This window comes from Onychostruthus taczanowskii, unplaced genomic scaffold, assembly GCF_017590055.1.
Source record: "Onychostruthus taczanowskii isolate IOZ18803 unplaced genomic scaffold, ASM1759005v1 scaffold10, whole genome shotgun sequence".
Taxonomy (NCBI): Eukaryota; Metazoa; Chordata; class Aves; order Passeriformes; family Passeridae; genus Onychostruthus; species Onychostruthus taczanowskii.
The window spans coordinates 15966390-15988810 of record NW_024496526.1 but is presented as its reverse complement, the minus strand read 5'-3'; the positions used below and the strand labels follow the sequence as shown (position 1 = coordinate 15988810).

Here is a 22421-nt window from a genome sequence, read left to right as displayed (position 1 = left end):
AAAATGAAATGGGAAGAGAACTGCCTTAATTCTTTTCCTTCATTTTCAAAGACTCCATAAATGACACTCTTAATTTGTGTGGGCTAACACAGCACTTCCAAGAATTCTCTATTGACACTGCTTCAAAATAGAGATTATATATGTGTATATATTATATATGTATAGAAAGATCTGTATTATACAGCTTTGCAGAATGAGCCCTTTCCCAGCAGATCCTGATTTGACTAAAAGAAGAAAATTAATTACAAACACTGAACAAAATCAGTTTTTTAACTGTGCTGCACCAGAGCATCACCTGGGCCTCAGCATCCTAAGAACAGTGGAGGTTGTGTTCCTCAAATTCCCACCTCCTAAGAGCCACCCAAAGTTCAGATTTGAGAATTAAGGAGATTATCCATGAATTTATCCCTGCCCTTACTCAAGAGCTTTTTACAGGCTTCACTTTGAAAAGACTCAGCTCAAGTTGGTGCCTCCAGAAGTTCAAAACTGAAGCTGGAGCCTCATTTTGGACCTCTCTGCTAAAGCAAAGAAAAGCAAATATGTAAATTCCCAGTGAATTCAAGTGCCCCATTAGGAGCTCAATTATATTCTGAAATGATGTCTTAATTGGTTTGCTCATAGATGAGCTGTACTGCTAACCAAAAATCTACTGCCATAATCAGCACTAAATTTCAGATATTGCCACACATTAAATTAACAGCAGATAATGAGTGGGAAAATTAGTTCTATTTCCATAATAGAAAAAAAAAAGTCCCATATTACCTATGGTGTTTATAGAGAGTTAGTTTCAAAATAGGAAAAAATGATCCATAAACAAAACTCTCCTGAATGTCCTAACATTTATTTGGCTCATTTATTGATAATAAATAATACAAGCAGAGAAATAAATGGCACAGGACGCATCACATTTGTGCTTTCAATATTTAATTTAAAGAAGTCATACTTCTAAAATTCTATAGAAATTTTCAAGAAATTTACCACTGTTTTACCCTTTTTTCACCTAATTGTTGTCTTTTTGAGCATAAGCCCCATCCTCAATTACTCTTTAGATTTTAAGGTAGTGCTGGTTCTTATCAGTACCACAAAAATATTGTAACTGATCTGCAGGTCAAAACACTCATGAGAAAAGAAGAATAAAGGAAAACATTAAGTGCAGGAAAAAAAGAGAAGCTAAGTAAGGATGGATATTCCTGTAACTATAAGGAATAGAAGAAATTGAGCTCTTTCCATGGATATTTATTATTTTTAACTTCAGAATAAATTAAAATTATTATTAAAAAAAGGGGTTAAGACTTGGCAGAGTGGCCAGACTCCCAAACTTGAGCTGCTGTTCAATTTTGGAGGTCAAAACCAAACTTGTTACTTTGAGATAAATGCATAATGTGGATTATTTGAGTTACCTTTGCTGTCTGAAGGAAACAGATTTCAGAGATCTTGTCTGTAAATGATATAATCTTCAACAGTGCTGCCTCCAGCGACCACCATCGTCAACAAGGATCTGCACAACAACACCAGAGCAGAAAATCAGCCAGGAGAGCCAAATACTGCTTGATTTATTTCTTCAAAAGGCACAATTTCATGCAACACGTGAATTTAGGAGCTGCTGCTAAAAATAAACAGTCACTACGTGGGAAGGGGTTGGTCTGCTTGAGGAATATGATAATTACTCTGCATTAGTATATTTAAAAATACACCTAACTTGGGGAATTCATTGTTAGACCAAAATAACAACAGCAAAGGTCTCATGAGTTAAAATTTCAATTAAATAAAATTACAAATTAGTATTGAAATGTGACATATTATAAGCACAAATAGATTATGAAAAGTTAAACCACCTCCCTAGGCTGAAATGAAAGTTAACTTTAAGACAAGATCACTATAAATGCCAGTTATGATTCTAAAAACATAAAATTACTCAACAACATAACCCCAGAACAAAATTTGTTAGTGCTGCTTTCATAACTCAGCACTGAAGCTATGGAAAGATAAATATAAAAAATTCAATCACTAGAAAACTCATCATCCCAGAAGTTTTTGTCTTGTAAACAATTTTTCTTTTTTTACTCAGTCAGTTCCACTTGGTTTAGACTTTCTAAGAGCATGGAGGAACCCAAGTTGAAGCAAAGGAAAACTCTCCTGAGAAAAATCACCTTTCAAACCAACTTCTGCCACAAACCAGCAAGTTATGGAATCCCTGCATGGACACTCTGCTCCTTCTAGATCTTCCAAAAATGTCAAACCCTCGCAGAGGAAATACCTCCCATCAGTCTCTGGAATTAAACTGCCCACGATTCTGTTCCCTCTCTTTCTCATGGAGACCTGAGAGAGGAATTGGCTGTCCCTGCACCTCCAGCCCTGCCCAGCTGAGAATGGAGGGATCAGCCTGGGGAAGACATTCCAGACTCAAAATGAGCCAGGAAATTCCTAAAAAGCTGCTGGGCAGGCCCTGGAAGTGACCCACAGATCGCTGAGGAACTTCCAGATATGGTTCAAGGTGAGGCTGAGGGGCAGGAGAGGAAGGGAAAAAGGTTTTTTCACAATAGAAGGCTCAAGGAAGACCTGGAAGTCAGAAAGTTTCTGTGAAACAGGAGGTGAAAAAGATCTGGTGATGAGCTCAGCGTCACTGAACAACCCAACCCAGGACACCAAATGTTGGTGCACTGAGGTCCAAGAACGCCTGGAGGTGGCACTCAGGGCTCTGGTGACAAGGTGAGGACGGCCACAGCTTGGACTCCATGACCTTGGAGGGATTTTCCAACCCCAAAACCGCTAAACCCAAACCTTCAAATCCACACACTCTGCATTCAAAACCTACAACCCCTCAGAATCAGTGGTAGTTAAGGTTGGAAAAAGCCTCTGAGATCACCAAGTTCAACCAGCATCACTTTCTGACAGCTCTGTTGGCTTTGGTGTCCTTTATTTGACCTCTAACCCAACCCTAACCCAAAACCTAAGCCTAACCCAACAAAGTCCAAGGAATAAATAACTGGTGCAGAAGCCCAGCCAGGATCCAACCACTGATTCCTTTCATGAGTTCAGCACAGTTTGGATCAGTGGCTCCAAAGAGGAAAGCCCACCTGCAAAAAACTGGGAAATGGATTGAGGATTGGAGTGGGAAATGGCATTTTTAAAGGGGAGAACACGTAATATGGAGCAGCTTTGGGATGATGATGGAATATTTCATTGTGCCACGTTAAAGAGATTTTGTTTGGAGTCTCCAAAGTGGTTCTGAGTCCTCCCTTAAAGTGACTTTGTTCACGTAATTTGGTGCTGAGGTTTTCTATCAACCATGCTTCAAACTTTCCATTCAGTTCTTAATCTCCCCAGATTTTTTTTAGTGCCATGAAAAGATCTGTATTTTATTTTTTTCCACTGACAAGTAAATCATTCTCACGTTGCCTTTTGTGTTAATAGACGATATTTTCTATTTTCTTTGTGAACTGCACAGCCACAATCCAGATATTTAAACTCTGCTCCCACTGCAGATGTTATTTCTGATCAGATTTAATCATCACTCTCAAACAGAACAACTGCAATAATTGTAAGGGTATCATTAATTTTGTTCTCAAAACCTCTAAGCCTTCTCCAAGGGCCTGGAGCATCACAGCATTGGGAAGAAATTTCTTCTGTGTTTAACCACATCTTTCAAGGGAAATCTGCTGAATTTCTTGGGACCTGTTCATTTCGCTGAATGGCACCCGAGAACTTCATTTTTCCTAAATATGATTTTATGATCATCACCCTAAGACCAGGAGGAGTCACTATGACCCCACCTCCAATTAATGGGAATTTATTGATGGAATTAAATGTCTTCTGTGATTTACAGTGTTGATCTCCTTCATTTGATACACAAATGAAGACAGAGAATCCCAGCTTGGTTTGGGCTGGAAGGGACCTCAAAGCCCATCCAGTGCCACCCCTGCCATGGGCAGGGACACCTTCCATCATCCCAGGGTGCTCCAAGCTCCATCCAACAGACCCCTGTGGATCCTGGACACCCTTGCCTGGTCACCACAGCCCAGGAGTGCCTGGAATTCCTCTGTGCTGCCCTTCAGGTGCTCCCCGTTCTTCTTTTTAAAATTTTTCTCTTTTTCTGCTGTTCTCCAGCACTTTATTTTGAATGTTGTTCCTCTAAATATCCCAGAGTATGAAGAGTTGGTTCTACAGGATTCTGCATCCTAGTCTGGTGCCAACCCACCAAACATATGTCTCTGCTCAAATGGAAGAAACTGTTTTGATTTCTCTTTTTTTTTTTTTTTTTTTTTTTTTTTTTTTTTTTTTTTTTTTTTTTTTTTTTTTTTAAATGTCTTCCTGGACTGGGGACAAAACATTTCTTTAGATACAACTCAACATTTAGTATCTTCTGAGATATGGAATTTCCTATAAATTTTTGTTCATTTATTCCCATGCAACAACTTTGAAGAAGCTGAATTGTCTGAATACATGACAAGAATTATTAAATGTTCAAAAATTCATTACTAAATCAAAATTAATTTAGAAATTCCTGATTGGAAGAGTGGGGAGGCCCTGGAATAGATTTCCCAGAGCAGCTGTGGCTGCCCCTGGAAGTGCCCAAGGCCAGGTTGGAGCAGCCTGGGACAGTGGAAGGTGTCCCTGCCCATGGCAGGGGTGATGTTGGATGGGATTTAAAGCACTTTCCAACCCAACTCATTCCAGGATTCCATGATAATTCTTCAATCTCATGGGTGACAAACGTGCCTGAGCTTCCTAGAGATGTTCAGGAATGAAAAGAAACCCATCAGCTCAGACAGGTGCAAAATCTCACATAATTTTCTGTTAGATAGGGAATATTTGGGATGCACCACCACAGAAACACTCCACAGCCTCTGCAATTTCCATCAGTTGTTGCCTCTGGGAGGTGTTTTTCTTGTTTGTGAGAAAAAAATCCTTCCAGTCACATGAAAATTATTCCACAGCAAGATAAATGCATGCAGGAAACAGTAGAATTTTTGATGCATACCACAATATCTGCACACAGAGTTAGGAAAAGATTTCCTTTCTTTTTTTCTTTTTTTTTTTTTTTTTTTTTTTTTTTTTTAGTGGCAAATGTAAAGAAGCAGCAGATTGGAAAACACAGCAGGGATCTCTGTATTTTCACACCTGAGGGTGCAGAGCAGGAGCAGGACAGGAGCAGGAACATGCAGGAATGAGCAGGGCTGGATCCTGCTCCGAGCTCAGAACCCAGCTCAGTGCCAAAGGCCACCTCTGCACAAGAACGAGCAGGAAAACACGAGTGTTTTCCTTTTTTTATTCCACAATCACGCTGAAAAGGCTGCCTCAGTCTTTCTTTTAAATTAATAGTTTGAAGTGAGAAATAAATAAAGCGGGTCAGATTGTTTTTGTCAGAGATGAGCGAGCAAGGACTAATGAGATCACATGACAGATGAGCCTACTCCAGGACTGTCCTAAGGAAGAATTCCATCCTTGGAATGGTATTTACCATTTTACTGACACCAGCAGAACAGAATTTTCTAATTATCTTTAGAAAACAAGAAGATATTTTAACTGAAAGTAGGAGAGCCTCAATTTTACAAATTTCATGGTATTCTGATGAAGGGCAGTTTTGGGGATGTTGTGTTGTATTCTACACCAGATACTTGTCTCTGTATTTCATATTTTAGTCTAACTCACATATTATACTTAAGTATTACATGTAATAAGTATATAGAATTTAAAAATAGTGTTTTCTCCGTGTAAATAGACAACAGATACTTCATTTTTTACTACAGGCAAAATCCCAGTGCTACCAAAATTTAATATATAAATTTAATATTTAAGTCTAACTCACATATTATATATAAGTATTATAAGTACTTAAGTATATAGAATAAAAAATAGTGTTTTCTCCATGTAAATAGACAACAGACCTACACCAGATACTTGTCTCTGTATTTCATATTTTAGTCTAACTCACATATTATACTTAAGTATTACATGTAATAAGTATATAGAATTTTTAAAAAGTGTTTTCTTCATGTAAATAGACAACAGATACTTCATTTTTTACTACAGGCAAAATCCCAGCGCTACCAAAATTTAATAGATAAATTTAATATTTAAGTCTAACTGACATATTATATGTAAGTATCATATCTGCATAAGTATATAAAATAAAAAAAAAGCGTTTTCTCTGTGTATATAGACAACAGATACTTTATTTTTTTACTACAGGCAAAATCCCAGCGCTACCAAAATTTAATAGATAAATTTAATATTTAAGTCTAACTCACATATTATATGTAAGTATCATATCTGCATAAGTATATAAAATAAAAAAAAAGTGTTTTCTCTGTGTATATAGACAACAGATACTTTATATTTTTTACTACAGGCAAAATCCCAGCGCTACCAAAATTTCTGAGAACCAAAATATTTCTGGAAGAAATAAATCCCCCAGCCTTCAACAAGACACAAACTCCATTAGAAAGAAATCCCATTTATCTTCCAAATACGAATACTTCCATTTTCTTCCTTTCTGCATTACTTCTAAATGCTTTTGGAGCAGCTACTCTCTGTTTAAAGCTGAGCAGGGTAAGGAGCATGGGGGTGAAGAAGGGAGCAGGGAAGGATCCAGGAGAGCTCAGAGTCCTTCCAGGACCTAAAGGGGCTCCAGGAGAGCTGGAGAGGGACTGGGGACAAGGGATGGGGGGACAGGACCCAGGGAATGGCTCCCACTGGGAAAGAGGAGATTTGGGTGGGATTTTGGGAAGGAATTCCTGGACTGAGTTCACTTCCAAGAGTCTTCCTTGCTCTGAGAAATGCAGAGATGGGAAGGATCCCTCATTCATGGAAATTGAACAGGGAAAAGTAAGCTCAGTGCCACGCTAAGAAAATGATCATCCCCGGCAAACTAGGTCACAGGAGTGAGTAGTTTACTAAATATAAACTTTCTTTGTAGTCAGGCAACCACCGTCAGGGTAATGAGATTTACTCATATTTCACCCAAGTGCTCTCTGCACTCAGACTCATTAGAACAACCACCAAGTGACCACTCACACGTCCCTCACCTCTCCAGTGATGCAGCAGCAAGCTCAACAATCTCAAAAAAAAAAAAAAAAAAAAAAAAAGGATTTTGGCTTTGTATGATTTCTAGGTATAAAAAAACCCCCCTTTGCATCTCCAGTGCTGTTCACCCAAACATCTCCTGTATCCAAAAATACCCTCCCATGAGTAATTCTCTTCCCACGTCACGTGGAGGTGACAGAGCCTTACTCCACTCCCACAAAACCCTGGTGGCACAGAGAGTTTTAGTGACCTCCTCAAATCCCTGCTATGCTGGTGACACACTTGGAAGGGAAACACAAAACTCCTGTCAGCAACCCTGCGAAGAGCCAGGCTTCTCCCAAAAATGTGAAACCCAGAAAAATGAATGGAAGGGTGAGAACACTCCCTTGTTGTTTATTTTTTTGTGTGTTTGAGGAAGAAAAGAGAATAATATTTTTGCAGCCATGCTAGTATCAGTGTGTTTATAACAGGATGTTCTTCCTCTGCTGTTTGGATGGTTCCAAAAATATTCCCCTCTGGTTTGTGGCAGTGGCTGTCACCCTGACAGCATTTGCTGCCTCCAGGGCAGGCTGTGTCTGTAACAAATCTGCACAGGCAACTGATGCCACACTCCCATTTTGCTAAACTCAGAGCTAAAAACTGAAGGAGATTAATTAAACAACTGTGGAGGGAAAGCTTTCATTCCTGGATGGTTATTTCCTAGCAGTGCTCGTGTTTAAAACCTGCAAAGATGGTGTAAGTTGGGCTAAAAGTTCTATTTTTGGTGGGTTTTGAGACAACTGCACACTGACATTTATTATTATAAAATAATTAATGCTCCTGTGCTTTCAAACACTGGGAACCAGGAATGACGACATGGAATCAAAACCTGAAAAGAGGACACTTCACTGCAGATAAAACACTGACATCTCTTCAGAGACTTCCTTTTAAACAGGAAAAAAATGGCAGTGTTGAGCCTCAGTTGTTTGAAGAAATATTCTTCTCCTCCAAAATGAAATTAGAAACATTCAGAAGCCCAAAATGTTGTAAATTTATGAATGTATCAATCTGTGGTTACGCAGCCAAAAGAAAAAAAATGCATCTCTTCAGATACATCTCTTGGTTTATTTTCTGGCTTCTTCCAAGGACAGAAAAGGCAATCAAATGCAACAGAAAAATTGTGTTAATTGGCTGATCTTATGACAATTTCCATTCAACAGTATTTTCCTGTTCTTTTCACTGAATCATAATTATTCAGCATGAAATGCAGAGTTTTATACCACGTTTCAAGCAGTTTCTGCCTGGTTCTGGGCACTGCCATGGCTGGGGCTGCCCTGGGGCTGCACTGCTCCCTCCTCTCCTGGATATTTTAATTTATTTAACAGCTATCAATGTTTAAACAATACATTTTGGTGTCATTGGAAGGGTTTCCACGAAATCACAAATATCTTGTTTATTTTTAAGGAAAGAAAGCTGAAAGTAAATCTAGAAAAGTGTTTCTCTGAAATCTGAGAGTAATAATTAACAGATTTCAGGGGCCTTTTCTGCATTTTATTTTCAATATTCAGCTAAGAACTGTGTCTAATTTCCCAGAGCAAGAAATGTTTTTTGGTCTGTATTTTAGCACCTGCAGTTTTACAAAGGATTTCTCTTTTGATGGAACTCCTGGAAACAAATTAATTCATAAGTGCCTCCAAATCCCCCAAGATTTAACAGAGGAATACTTCTTTATATATCAGGGCATGTTCAGCATCAAACTGAAATCTAGGAAAAGACTTAATGTAAAATTAAAATGTTTTTAATCCATGTATCCCACTTTTCCAGGCCTACATTCACACAGACCTATTACTCCATCTGCTTCCCCTTTATCCTCATTTCCTAAGGAACACCCACTGAATATTTCAGTTTGAAGTACGGGTCACATTTAATATTTTTTCCTTCTCCATTAACATCAGATTTATTGCACTGCCATAATTACAATGCTTTTAAAACAAGCCCGTACACAAATATCAAATTCTGATTGATTGGAATCAGGAACAAGGAATATAATCTTCCAAAAGTTCATTCCTTCCTTTGGCCAAACTTAGATCAGCTGCTCTTTAGCTGATGATTTAGGAGCGTCCACAAATGACATCAGGAGCACTTTAGTTACACCAATCTAATTTAATAAAAAATACCTTGAGAGATGATTGCGTTACTAACAGAAAGGAATTTATCTCCCTTTTCAGCTGCCTGTGCAGCTCATACAGATCAGCCCCTGCAAATCACTCCTGGAAACTTCACAACACTCCTTAAATGTAATCATGGACTTTTTCTTAATAGCAAATTTATTTGAAGCCATGCCTGTATTCCTTCCTTGTGAAATAAAGATAGAATCCTATTTCCTCACAGCACACTGTGCTGCCTGCTGGAAAAGCAGAGGGTTTAGGCACATTAAAGAAAATGTCTTAATAGGCTATTTTTTTTTTTTTTTTTTTTTTTTTTTTTTCTCAGCAATCTGTGCTTTCCAAAGCTCAGGAAGCCACAAGGATTCCCACTGGCACAAATCCCTGTTTAAGGCACATTCAGTCAAAGCTCTGCCTTTACTCTGCCATTCCTTCTGATATTCCTGCCCTTATCAGTTTTGTCTCCATCATTACTCTTTCCATCTTATCTTTACTAAAAAGAAAACCTTCCAGGGGAGCTGCCTGCTCCTCTGGGGGCTCAGAAAGGAACCACTATCACTGAGACATCTCCACAACAGCCACATGGACAATTAAACCAGCAGCAGATAACAGCAGAATTCCTTCCTGCCTGCCCGAAATGAGGCTTGGAATTTTTTGCTGGGGGGAGAAAACGACCTTGTTAATTTTTCCAGCCATTCCCCTGGAGAGCCACAATTGTCACATCCCTGTTTGTGTCACCAGGAGGAACCACCAGGGCTGTGCTGGCTTCACTCCCTCAGGATCCCCATGGATCAGGGGATTTGTCTGATTTTTGCCTCTTCCCAGCCTAACTGTGGAAAAGCTGCTTGGAGAAGTGCTGGGTTATGGAATTAATGGATAACACAGGCTGCTCTCCAAGACAAAGAAATCTGGAGTGTCTGCATTGCCATAAAACCTCTCGGGACAGCAAGGAGGAGTTTGAGCCCAAAGATAAAATTGTGGTTTAAATTTAAAAGTTTCTTCAAAGTTCTTCATGTTTTAAAATCTTTTAGCTTCTGTTGGTTATTTGGGACAGGTAGAAGACTGGAAATATACATGTGGGAAAAAGAAAAATGCAAAGGGCCAAGTAAAACAAACAACTCCCCCCAAAACCTGAACCTACTGGTAGAGATTTTGTAGAATCCATCTAAATCATCCCCCCCAATAAAACCACAGAAAAATCTCTTTTATCTGCTCCATTTCTTTAGCCCACAGAGACACCACCACAAAAAGAGGAGGTGTGGAGAGGGAATAAATGGGCAAGAGGAAGTGGGCAGAACTCTGTCCAACAGTTTGGCTGCTGGAGAAAAAGGCAAATTATCCTTTTCAGGGAGGTGTTGCCAGTTTAACTCCTCAGTTTAAACCACCAAAGCAATTTGGATCTGCAAGAATTTTATGCCACCAGAGATAATACTAAAGGTTTTCAAGGAAAGGCTTCAAAAGCGTAGCCAAGGAGTATCCATATCAAAATAATGATATTCAAAACTTTCAGCTATTTGACCCATTTAAAAGTATAAATTTGGGTGGCTTCTTTGCCACCCATAAATACAAACCCTCTTTTTGCTCCTACAGAATGATTCTAATCTCAAATTAATTAATCCCACTGCTGGAATTGTCATCCAGGTCCTTCTCAAGGTAAATAAAGCACCAGCATTTACAGGCATTAAAAACAAACTAAAAAAGCAGAACACTCCTATAAAAGCTTAATTTCCTCCCATCTTCCTCTCTTCATCTCAACCCACTTCAGCTTAATTTTTGCTCTTATGTTTTCCAACTTATCTAAAACTAAATCCTGAACTATCCCAATCTCTCTGTTCCTATGAAGTCCCTCTGAACTCAGTGAAGGAAATTCTTTAGTAGAAAAAAAGATTTCTTCACTATAAATAGAATTCTTTACCACGGGGAATTAAACAGCAGAATTCTTTACTCTGGAAAATCAATCCTTCCTTGGGAGGGTGGGCAGACCCTGGCACAGGGTGCCCAGAGCCTGGGCTGAGCCATCCCTGGGAGTGCCCAAGGCCAGGCTGGACAGGCCTTGGAGCACCTGGGACTTGAAGATCCCTCCCAAGACCCTTTGTGTGGGAATATTTGAAATCAGAGAGTTTTGGGAAAGCTGTAAAAGGTAGGCTTTAGAGACAGTAGAACTATGATTAGAGCTAAGTAGTAGACATAAGATTTATTAACAGAAAAATGATATAAGAAGTAGAAAAGTAAAGACAAATAGAAAACTGGTCTGTGTGTTAATGTTTGTTTAGAGTAACTCTTTAAGTTACAGAAAAGTATATTTAGCAAAATATTAAGAAGTTTTAAGCTTAATAATGGAGGTTTGTGTATTGTATTTTAAGATTTACAAATCTTTTAAGGTTTACAAATTCATCACATCTTTTATATTCCTCATTCTCCCACAATTCAATTGTTTTGAAATTTTGAATTAAAACCTGTGAGACTTTTTCAAACAATAACTTGTAATTGCTATCAAACATAACTTATGACCTTCAAACTCACTAAACTTTCACAACATTAAAATTGCTGTTTTACTCAATACAAGCAAAAATAGAACTACAATTTAACAGAACTACTGTCAATATGCTTTTGCTTTTTGTGATTGGTCAAAAAACTTTTAAAGCAAGTTGTAACATTAAGTTGTTTATTTGCTGCCAAGGATGTGAGCTGCTGGCATCTTCCCATTGTCATAACCATGTAATGAGAGTGATACTGAAAAATAAAACAGCTTGAGATGTGTTCCTCAGCAGCCCTGCCCTGTTTGTGACTGGTACCAGTCCCCCATCCAGCTTGCTGGAGCTCTGTGCATCACCACAGCAATCCCAGGGATGCTGAGCTCCACAGCCATGCCTCAAAAATGTAATGCATTCTTTTGTATACCCAGATGAGATTCTTTTACACTGAGTGGTTAAGCTGAAGGAACGAAAGAGGAAAACATGAAAAAGGAAAGAAAACAAAAACAAAAAAAGAAAAAAAGAAAGGCCTTTGTCCCAAACCAGTTTTTCCCTTGCTTTCCTTGGAAGAATCATCTCAAAGCCATGAGTGCTGCTGAATGCTCTACCATGACATTTAGTCTTAATCTTCTCTTTCTCCATTTCACTCTTTATTTCCAGCTCTCCAGCCTGAGCATTTCCCTGTTATCTCCCCTTGTTTACAATGTCAGATCCACGGAGGCTGTTAAACCTTGTCCTGCAATTCCCCTCTCTTCCTCTTTCCATACCATTATTCCTTAAGAGACCAGACAAAGCACATTCAGGTGTCTTTGATAAATAAGGCAAAGCAGCATTTGAGCCCTGAAGTAGGAATCCTAAATCATGTGGCTGGAATTCCTTGGAGTGAGTGTCCAGGCAGACATGGCCATAAGTCATAAACCAGTTACATCCCTTTCAGGGCATTGCACCGAGCTCCTAAAATGGGATATTTGTGTGTCCAGCACTCATCCTGTGATCTATGAGCCACTGGTACTGAAAATGTAAAAAAACACAGGCATTTCCTGAAATCTCTGATTTTGGTAACCTGTGAACAGCAAATAATGAAAGCAGGAATATCCACTAAATAATCAGATATGAAAATATACCTTGGATATCAGCAGGACAAAAGTCTCATATCAAAATCTTCTCCACAGAAAGTCTAAAATGTTTTTTGTTGTGCAAAGTTAATATAGAATGATATGGTTTCATAGGAAATCAACCTAGATAAATGTTTATGTGTTTGCAGATAATCCTGCCATCCAAAACCAGTGTGATGACAAGAAATCCAATGGTTAGATGAAGAAAAAATATTTAGCACACAGTAAATGTAACTTTATGATCGATCAGAAACTGATCCCAGATTTGTGCATTTTCACATTCACTCCTGTTCCTGCCCTGCTCTCCTCACCCCTCCCCTGCACTCACACCACCAGGAGCTGAGCCTTACACCTGATTTCTTGCTGTACTAATAATAATCTGAATTACCTTTTGCTAATACACTGAGGCCAAAAGGCAGGACAGAGGTGGGGCCCTGTAAACCCTGGAGTGGTCCCAGGTCAGAGTGACCCCCCTGTGCTGACCTAGGGCAGGACTCCTGCCCCAAAACACGTGACTCCTTTATTCCATAGAAAATCTGCATTTCCTATGGGTTGGGATCACAGAATGCACCAGCTGGAAAGGAGCTCTGGAGGGCTCCAGCCCAACCTCTTGCTGCAGGGAAGTCCACCTTGATCAGGATGTTCAGGCCATTATCAATCCAGTCTCACATTCCTACAAAGACAGATTTTACAACTTCTCCAGAGTTTTTATTTTCCTTGTAGCCAACTGGAATCTCCTTTTTCCCAAGCTGTGTCCCATGCCTCTCCCTGAGCACTTCCAGGACACATCTGTCTCTGCCTTTTCCACACCCTCCAGGAAGAAAAGCACTTTTGTGATTGCCCCTCCCTGGATGACAACCAGCTCTGTACTCTGAGTGTCACCAAACCCACACCTCTCCTTCACATTCATCTTTCTGATAGAAAACGGGCCCCATTTACCATGGAAATGAAACATAGACATGCAGAAAGACTGTCCACGAGGTGAACAAGGGAAGTTTAATAAATCTCCTTAAATCCAATCAACAGCTCCATTTAGACATTTCAACTGCTCCTTCCCCTACTCACAGCAACTCCACCTCAGCATGCAAACAATTTTCAGTCAAACTGCCAGCTCAGCAGGGGAAGATTTAAATCTGGATTTTCTTGTCCCATAACTTTTCATTTCTTGGTTGTCAAGGCCTGAGATATTCTGAATTCTGCCTACTGTAGGAGCAAGAGATACTGCCAACAAATCTTAATACCTCAGCAAGATTTTCCTTCTTTCTTCTGAAACATAAGGAAATATTTTTCAAAGCAAGTTGAGTCCTTTCAGGCAGCTGAGGTCACAGTGTCAGTTTGTTGTTGAGTCACTGCTTTCTGCTAGGAAAAGGCACAGATTCCATGGATTTCTTAGGAATTCTATCACTCAGTACAAATAATGCAGTAATTTAATCATCCTAATCTTTGGGTTTAATGTGGTTAGAAGGTAAAGTTGTTTTCTGGGTTAACTTTGTGCTACCTGGACATTTCCCTTTTCTGCAACACTCATTTATTTTTAAAAGCTTTGATGAGATGGATAATTCTTGGAGTATTTTTTACAGTTTAACAAGTTTCTAATGTAAGATTCTATCACAAAGATTCACTGAATTACTCCACAAGAATGGCACTGCTCCTTGCTGAATGGGAATTCCCTGTGGAAAACAAGGGAGTCTAAAATAGCTCCAAGATGGAAATCTCTCCTCTGTCTCCCTGGCTGCTCTCACCTGCCTCCTTCCACATCCCCAGCACGCACTGAACCCACTCCAGGCTCTCTGAATTTTCCCCCAGGCTCCTTTCCCAACCTTTTCCATCAGGTATTTCCTCAGTGTCTCAAAGACAGTGACTTGCCCAGAGTGGCTGTGGATTTCCCATCCCTGGAAGAATCCAAAGCCAGGCTGGACAGGGCTTGGAGCAGCCTGGGATAGTGGAAGGTGCCAGACACAAAGCCCAACAACATGAGACAGATTTTAGTCTTAAAAATTTGAAGTCTTATTAATTTATTTTTATGACTTTCCTCCCCCTCACCTCCCTCTTCAAGCTTTGTTCAAAGTCTTATTAATTTATTTTTATGACTTTCCTCACCTCCCTCTTCAAGCTTTACTCTGCAGCCCCAAATCCATCTCTTCCCTCTGACCAGAGTTTGGGCTCCTGAGATTTCTTCATCCCCCAAATTAAATCACATTAATCTTCCCCTCTGCATTCCCTCCATTGATGTGAGTTCTCCTCATCATCCCTTATTTTCTTATTTATGTCAATAAGAATCTTATAGACTAAAACTACAACTCCCTCATTTTAGCCTGGTAACAATTCCTCACATGAGGAACCTCCTGACCTCCTGCACTTCCAGCTGTCCTGTCCAAACTGGTTGGATCTTCTGGCTTTCATCTTCTCTCACTGATCCAGCTGTGCCACAGGTGGAAAAGCTGAAATGTGTTCCATCCCTACTTCTGCACAGGCAGCATTTATTTCTTTCCATGGAATTGTGGGCAAGCTTGGATCAAACAGGCACTGGACTCTCCCTAAAACTGAGCAACAACAGGACATGATTTTCATCTAAATTTTACAATTGTAAAAGCGTAAAGGGTAAAAAATATTCAACTCCAGTAAAATAATTGCGTGGCAAAATCATTCTTGTGCAAAGATTCACTCAAAGCATGATTTCAGATGGAGTCACAATCTTTAACCTCTGTGTATTTGAACCACTAAATTTTAAATTCTGGACTGTGTCCTCAGTTAAACTCCAATAGCCTTTAAGTGAGACAAAAAAATTCCCAAAACACAGCAGAGAAAAGTCAACATGAAGTTTAGATCCCACAGGGACTATTTTAAACTTAGTATTTCAAAGATCCCTCTTTGTGGGGTTTTCTTTGCTGAAAAAGTCACGAACTGCTGCTGCATTTGGGAAAAGAAACTCCTTTTCCATGAGCATTTAAAATCAACATGAGTAGTAAACACTAAGGTAAGGTCTGGTAAACACATAAATTAAAGTTCACATAGTCTAAAGACGACAAAGAAATTATTTGCTACAACTTTTGGGGCAATTATAGGGACTGATAATTGCATTATTTACTATTTTGAGTGATGATATATCTTAAAGATGTTTAAAATATGTGAATATGTAGATTGTAAATTTGTGCTTGAAAATAAGGAAGCAAATAAATGGAAATAAAGATAATAGATATTTATTGCTATTATCTGGTATAGCAAAAAATAGGTAAAAAATAACTGAAGTGGTGAAAAAATTGCAAAGCGTGTTCAACGTCAAGGCTTTGGGCACAAAGTGAGGGCAGAACACTGAATAAAGGAGAAAAAAAGTTACAAAGAGGCAACAAAGAAGATTATCTAGCAGGAATATTGAGTAGAGAGTAGAAACACAAATCAGTTACAAGTCTAGACAAAGTAACTATTTCGAATATTTACGAAAGGTCCAAAGACTAAAGACAGATTCACTGTAGGCATCAGGTATCTTAAAAATGGGCTTTTAATAAGGAGGAACTGTAGCAAAGTGGCCAAAGCAGTTCCATAAAATGCTGCAAGAACACGCGTGGCAGGAAACGCCAGGAGAAAGGCAAACATTCCCTAAACCCAGAGCACGGAGCAGTCATTCATGTAATTCATCAGCTGCTAAAAAGCTGCTGAAAACTCAGAATTTCTTCAGAAGAACTGAGGAAATTCCAAACCACGAGCTCCAGGGAGAAACCCCCATGGAAAACAACCACACAGGAAGGAGCGGGAGTTTCTTTATGGAGAACATCAAGAGACGACAACGCGCAACTTCCGCTGCCCTCCCACCGCCATTCCAGAGAGTTCCATCCTTGGAGTCACACTCCATGGAAATTCCAGCAGGAGACACCCAAAAGGATGCAGCAGAATGGCTCGTGGGACAGGAGGAATTTGATGTTGTGGAGATCGTTCCACTGGGGACCCTCTGATGACACAAACGCATCCGGGCGGCCGCGATCCCACCGGAGCTACGGATTCTGTGGTTGGGATCACACGGAGACATCACGGGGAGCAGGGCAGGGCTTTCAGAGGAGTTAATAAATTACAGCTCCAACGAGGCTGAGCTCCACAACAGCTCATCCAACTCTGCACAAAGGGAAAACCCATCTGGGAATGGCAACTCCAGCAAGGACACTGGAGAATCTCACTCATCAACCGTTCCCAGTGTCCAGCATCACAGTTCAGCCTTTTCCTGCACAAAACTATCTGAGAATTCCTGAACCAGCCAGCTCAAGAGTCTGCAGTTGTTTACAAAAATATGAAGATTTTAATTAAAAAAAATTAATCAGGATTAATAATAGCAATATTCAGGAAATATTCCTTATTTGCTGGTGAGTTTATGAAGGATCTATCAGGAATCTCACATGGCATCATTTACTTGTGGAGGGAAAAATAAAGGGAGAGAGAAGGTCAATCTATAGCCAGGGCAGATGGACTTGATTTAAATTGCACTTCATTTAAGTGCAACCTCTCACCTGCAAACATCAGAATATACTCATTTATATCAGCACATTGTAACCCAACAGCAAAGATAATGTAATATAGGGAATTACTTTGTGTCCAAAGATTATTAAATTACAGAATTCAAAAATTAATCTAAAAATGCTTTAGTTGACCAAGAATTCCTGACTTTAGCCAATGAAAAATTTAATGAAATTAACTTAGATTTATTCTAAGTAAATAATTGAAATTTGGCAATCTATTTGTGATTGGCAAAACCTCATTTCCATTCTGCAGGAATTCTTTTCAGAAGCTACTGAGAAACGGTGCCAGTTTTCAGATGCTGCCCTGGACCACCACACCTTCAATTCCATGAACACAATACTCAGTTTAACTTCCAAATACGAATATCTGGAATACCAAAGTTGGCAGTGAAAGGCTTGGGTTTGTTTGTTTGCTTTGTGAGCTTAGATAATTTGTTAAAGTATGGACAAAGCCACCAGAACATATTTAGATACCCAACACCTTTTCATAAAATCCCAGAATTATTTGCATTGGAAAAGAGCTTTCACATCATCCAGTCCAACCATTGCCACCACTGTTCCATGTCCCCAGGTGCCACATCCACATGGTTTTTAAATCTAGGGATGGGGATGGGGCTGGACAACCCCTTCCATGAAGGAATTTTCCTCCATATCCAACCTAAACTTCCCCTGGACCAACTCAAGGCCATTGCCTCTTGTTCCTTGGAAGGAAAGGCCAACATCCACCTTTTATGAGATTGCTCCCACATTCTGTAACATTGCCACTTTTCAAATGTCATCCTATGTGAGGAATTAAGGGCACATTGATTTTTGACACCAAACACTGATTCAGATCTATGAAAATGGAAATGTTTACGCAGATGCATCATGTACCACTTATTTTGATATTAAACCATAATTAAAAGCACTAAACTCTATGAACCAGAGCAGCCTTCATCAAAATCTCAAAGTTTATTTTTTATCTAGGAAAGGATGAAGCTAAAATTCTCCCATCACAACGCTATGGGCCAAAACTCAACCACTGTCCAGAACCCCCTGCTCCCAAATTAACATGATTTTATAGGAGGCAATGGGAAGACATGAGTGGTTCTGCCTTGGAGATGGCTGGATGAAGCCCTAGGATTTTAATCACATATTTTTCTTCTATCACTGAGTGTTTTAATTACTTTTAGCAGACAGTTGAGCAGCAGAACTCAGGTGATATCTGTAGGCTCAATCTCTCTTGGCCTGCTGAGTGCTGACTGGGATGTCTGCCCTGAGCTGGGATGGATCCTCATTCTGTGAAGGTGTATCCCAACAGGTTGGATTAAATCATCAAGGACTCCTGGAAAATGCCCCATTTTAATTTGCCCAAGCTTGCTGGGGAGAAGCTGGAAGAAAAATTCAAGATAAGAAGGGCCAGTGACTGCACATCATTTTTTGCATATTATTTTTGCTGCTGTTGACTTTGGGTTGCAACAGCACCTTCTCAACAACGATCCTGGACTCCATGCTGGACAGTGAGGAGGTAAAAACCCAACACCCATCACTCAACTTTTGCTCCACAACTATGGACCACATCTCAGAAATGGATGGGGTCTCTACATTTACCATGGGCAAAAATTACAGTAAAAACAATCTCAATGCCACTGAGTTGTATTTTGTTCCTCTCTCCCTTTAATTTTTGTTTTACTCCATCATGGTGGTCGAGAATTTAAATAATAGAAAAAATCTGGTTCCAGACTTGAGGTCCATCTCAGACACCTGCAGCAGATACATCAACTTGGTATTGGTCCCACAGTTGCTGCCTCCATGAAGAGCTGATGGGGTTTTTTTTAGGGAATGTTGACTTATACATCCATCCCTCAATTAGAGGAAAAAAAGCTTTCTAAATTCTGAGGGCTGTTCCAATTCTACTCAATCTAAACAGGATCCCATTTCAATTTCTCATACTAAATTCCCACATCCCTTTTAGAGCTGCCCATTTAAAGCTGCAGAGAAAGATGAGTGGCCTCAAAATGGAAGGGAAAAAACCCCCATTTTTAATGATGCTTTATCATCAGTGATAAACAGAACTACAAAAATAACTGTTTGGGCTACACACTTAATTGTGTAACATTTTCTACTACACATTTTTACCTGCAATAGTTTGGTTTGTTAAATCAGAAAAAAAAAGGTTTTTTTTTCCTAATTCAACTTGCTGACTATAAACACACAGAAGTTCAGGATATTCTCACTTTTTCCTGTTTTAAATCCACCACTATTCTCTAAAAATATATTACACAACAAGAACGAGCCATGTTAGCCAAAATCCTGAATGCTAAGTTAGAGAAGAAGTTCGGGGGCTGGAAAAATCTTGAATATGGCATTAAAATCCTTAAATGTGGCATTAAAATCCTTAAATATAGCATCAAAACCCTTAAATATAACATTAAAATCCCTAAATTTAGCACTAAAATTCTACAAGATGGCACGGAAGGAAGTTTAAATGAGCATTTCTCTCTTTATGCTCTAACAGGGCTGTCTGGGCAGGTCAGTCACTTTAAAGGCTCAACCATGTTTTTCTTCATGTTGCTTCTCAGAGAATTCAGCGAAAGCTCTGTTCTGCATTTAATCCCTGAGCTGCCACCAGCTGCCAGCCCAGCAGCACCCCCACGTCCCCATAAACCATATGGCCCCGAGCGAGGCCCTTTCTGCTCACATCTGCTGCTGCGGCACCAAAGGCCCCCGGGGCTCCCAGGCACACGCTGGGCACGGCTCTGTCACCACGGCCAGGGGCCACCTGGCATGGCCAGGGGCACACGGGGTCTGGGCATGCAGGGGGGGGTGCTGGGCACAGCAATATTCCTGCTGTGCTCAAAGGTACTCCCAGGTTAAGGGACACAGGGTTCTGCTCCAGGTTGGGGTCATGGGGATGCTCCCAAGGAGATTCTGATGTTGCAGCTAGAGGATGAAGTGTTCTCTTGTAAGATCCTAGCTAAAGCAGGCTGAGCTCTCCTTGTCCCTTCCTGTGTCTGTCAGGCCTGGCAAAGGTGTTGGGAAAATCCTCTCACCTGCACGTTGGGAATTGGGAATTGCAGGCAGCTGCTGCTGGGCTGTGCTCCAGCTGAGAGAGGAGCAGGGCTGCAGGTCAGGGCAGGGGACTGTCACTCTCTGCCCCCATGCTCAGGTGACACCCCACCTGCAGAGCTGCCCCAGCCCTGGGGCCCAGCACAGCAGGGACCTGGAGCTGCTGGAGAGAGCCCAGAGGAGCCAGGAGCTGCTGCAGGGCTGGAGCCCCTCTGGAGCCAGCCTGGGAGAGCTGGGAATGTGCCCCTGGAGGAGGGAAGGCTCCAGGCAGAGCTCAGAGCCCCTGGCAGGGCCTGAAGGGCTCCTGGAGAGGACAAGGGATGGAGGGACAGGAGCCAGGGAATGGCTCCCACTGCCAGAGGGCAGGGATGGATGGGAGGTTGGGAACCGGGAATTCCTGGCTAGCAGGGCGGGGAAGCCCTGGCACAGGTTCCTCCATGGCTGCCCCTGGATCCCTGGCAGTGTCCAAGGCCAGGCTGGACAGGGCTTGGAACAACCTGGGATAGTGGAAGGTATCCCTGGAAGGGGCTAGAACAAGAAGATATCTAAGATCCCTTCCAACCCAATCCATTCCATGATTCTACAATAATTCCATGACTTAGACACTTTATTCCTTACAAAGTTATGCAGAGCTGGAAGACAAATCTGAACTGTTCATGTCAAAAAAAGGCACTGCACGTAGCGCTGAGCCTTGTCTTCCTTTCATCTAAAAAAAAAAAATCCGCCCCAACAAACCCCAAACAAATCATGTTGGAACTTCTCTAATTACAAAATCAAACATGAAATTTCTCCTGTGACATTTTCAATACTTGCAATGATGAACTCCTGCGATACACACGGAGCATGACAGAAAATCATTCTGCAAGTTCACAAGTGATAAGCTCCCACCCTTTTTGGCACGTCTCAGCTCTGATAGCAGTCAATTTTTTCCTCATTATAAATGGGAAAAGTAAAGATATCACGCAAAGGCCACTTAAAAGCAAAACAAAATAAAGGAATGCAAATTTATATTGTGTTATACAACTGCCAAGAAAGCTCCGAGCCTGCTCATCTTCTGTTTATTGCTCGCATGTTCTGCTCTTTGCCTCAGCCGTGTGTCTGCAACACTGAAAACTTCAAAAAGTGTCTTTTAAAAGCTGACTTTGAATCCTTGCGAGCGTGAGTCAGACATAATTTACATGGCTGAAATTTCACCGAGCGACTTGGAAATTACACCACCACAAACCCTTGTCAGGAAGGCTCGCTCGCAGCCTCTGCGTGTGCTCGGCTCCTGTAATCCCGAGCCCTCTCCCAACAGGAATAAATTTCACATTCTATTCAGAGTGACGCAGGGCTGCCATCAGTCACTTTTCCAGGCACAGATGCGGGAGGGTGGGATCAGGACGGGAGCACAGGGGAAGGAAGTGAGAGCGCTGGGAATCCGGCTGAGCCGCGCGCGCCCCGGACCTTTCACCACGGACCATATGCTCCCCTGGCATCCCAACACGTCCTTAACAACCAGACAACCTTTTCCCACACTCATTTTGTGTAGCCAGACTGCTCCAAACACACCTCCTTTTTTCAATTAGCCACGCAAACATGGCAGAGCTCTCGCAGACCCCCGGTGCCTGTCAATGACGCGCCGAGGGAAAGGGCTGCGGGCTCAAAAACAGCTCCCACTTCTGCCAGATCCACTCCAGCACGTGGGATGCAGCCATGCTGAGAGGTTTAGACTGGGAATTAGGAAAAATAACTCCTCTGAAAGGAAGTCCAGCCCTGGCACAGCTGCCCAGGGCACTGCTGGAGTCCCCATCCCTGGAGGGATTTAAAAGCCATGGGGATGTGGCACTTGGTGGCTTTGGTAGCGCTGGGAATATCAGACTCGATGGTCTGAGAGGGCTTTTCCAACCTAAATGATCCTGAGTCTGTTCTTCTACCATGTTTCTCTTCTTCCCAATGCTAGGAAGGGATTTGCAGGGTTATCTCTCCCAGTCATTCCTCTGAGACCACAACGTTTGCTCCTCCTGCCCACAGGGACTTCAGGAAGCACCAAAAAGAAAGGAAAAGCTGTTTACAAATAATAAAAAACAAAGAGAAAGAACTTCCATGTTTCTTCAAAGGCTCCCCAGC

At 41.0% G+C, this 22421-nt stretch overlaps 1 protein-coding gene across 7 annotated transcripts in view; it reads right to left on the bottom strand.

Annotated features, from left to right (window-relative positions):
* MBD5 (methyl-CpG binding domain protein 5) overlaps positions 1-22421 on the bottom strand; it is a 115568-nt gene that overhangs the window by 70010 nt on the left and 23137 nt on the right. For all 7 annotated transcript variants that reach the window (XM_041403498.1, XM_041403479.1, XM_041403488.1 and 4 more), the window contains exon 2: positions 1401-1498. The gene's annotated coding sequence lies outside the window, so the exon portion shown is untranslated. The remainder of the gene's footprint in view (positions 1-1400; positions 1499-22421) is intronic.